At 31.8% G+C, this 1398-nt stretch overlaps 1 pseudogene; it reads left to right on the top strand.

Annotated features, from left to right (window-relative positions):
- Positions 1 to 991: 991 nt before the first annotated feature.
- LOC134386648 (U4 spliceosomal RNA) lies at positions 992 to 1103 on the top strand (annotated as a pseudogene).
- The last annotated feature ends 295 nt before the right edge of the window (positions 1104 to 1398 follow it).

Raw genomic sequence — 1398 nt, 5'->3', positions numbered from 1 at the left:
AGTTCTTAATTTTGGGAATAAACAGTTTTCCAAATGTGTGAGATTGATCAAAAGCTTAGAAATAAACCATAATGACAACTAGTAAAAGCAAACATTTAATCCCATATTTGCCCCTCCAAAAGTTTTGTTAAACCCAATATGCTAATATTATGACTTTTATATTGTCGTGGAGTATTCCGTTAATTTTTTCAACAAATAGCATCTCGTACATTAAACCACTTAACCATTCTCACAGCCTAAATGCACCTCTAAAAATTCATCATAAGGTTTCATATGTTCATTTAAAGGAGGAAATTGTTGTAGATTGGATTAAGTAGGATATGAATGAGCAAGCAGAATAAACCAGTAAAATTTAATTAAGCAATTTAGGACTCCATAAAAGCAGCAACACATAAAAGTGAGATGTACAAGACAGGGGGCTGGTGCACTACAGTTCTCATTGTTTAGGAACTTAGAAAGGGACACAGAGTGCAACAAACGACATGCTTTTTCTACATACCTTAAATTTAAACACCAGTAGGAGTTGAAGCAGCCTTTACTTGTGGAAATTCTGTCAATTGTATACTTTACTCTCGCCTTGTGCAGGTGGGGCAAAAAGAATAGGTACAAAAGAAACTTAGAATGCAACAAAGAAATCATTGTAAGACTTAAGCGCTTACATTTGCTACAACCAGAGGAGAAAATTTATTTAACAGTGCAATTTTCAAAACCGCTTGCCCACCACATACTCATTAACTAATCCCATTGAGATTCTAAAAAAAGCTGGGAGCCTAGAGGTGAGAAATATAAGACACTTCTGCATTAAAAGGACTGAAAAGAGGAACAGTACCTTTGCTTCCATAGCAACCATTTCAGGAATTTGACTTGTATTTTTACATCTCTGGATTACTGTGATACCATATTTCTTTTAAATCAAACCTTGTCGTTAAGGTGCCTGCAGTATGGCCATTTCTAACCTTATTTTCTATTAGCTTCCAAAATTTTCCCAGGCAGCTTTGTGCAGTGGCAGTATCATAGCCAATGAGGTTTATCTGAGGCACGGTTATTGCTAATTAAAAGATTTTTCCCAAAATTTTCACAGGAATTTTTTTCAGCTGAGGCTATATTCAATATTAAAACATTTAAATTCAAAAATCAAAATTGAAACCTTTAGTATTTAACCATGGACTTTTATCACAGGCTCTTTTGAGCTACACAATGCTACATTCAATAAGTTCTTTAGTTACTTATTTTTTCTCTTATTTTTAATTTATGATTCATATATAATTATATATTATATCAAATTTATATTATTTTAATTTATAATTTGATTTTTTTCTTAATCACATTTATTATTATAAATTATTTCATAATTTGTGGTAGAAGACAAGGAATAATAGGTAGGTAAGTATTGTATTT

Source organism: Cynocephalus volans, chromosome 9 (genome assembly GCF_027409185.1).
Source record: "Cynocephalus volans isolate mCynVol1 chromosome 9, mCynVol1.pri, whole genome shotgun sequence".
NCBI lineage: Eukaryota > Metazoa > Chordata > Mammalia > Dermoptera > Cynocephalidae > Cynocephalus > Cynocephalus volans.
This window is presented reverse-complemented; position numbering and strand designations above follow the sequence as displayed.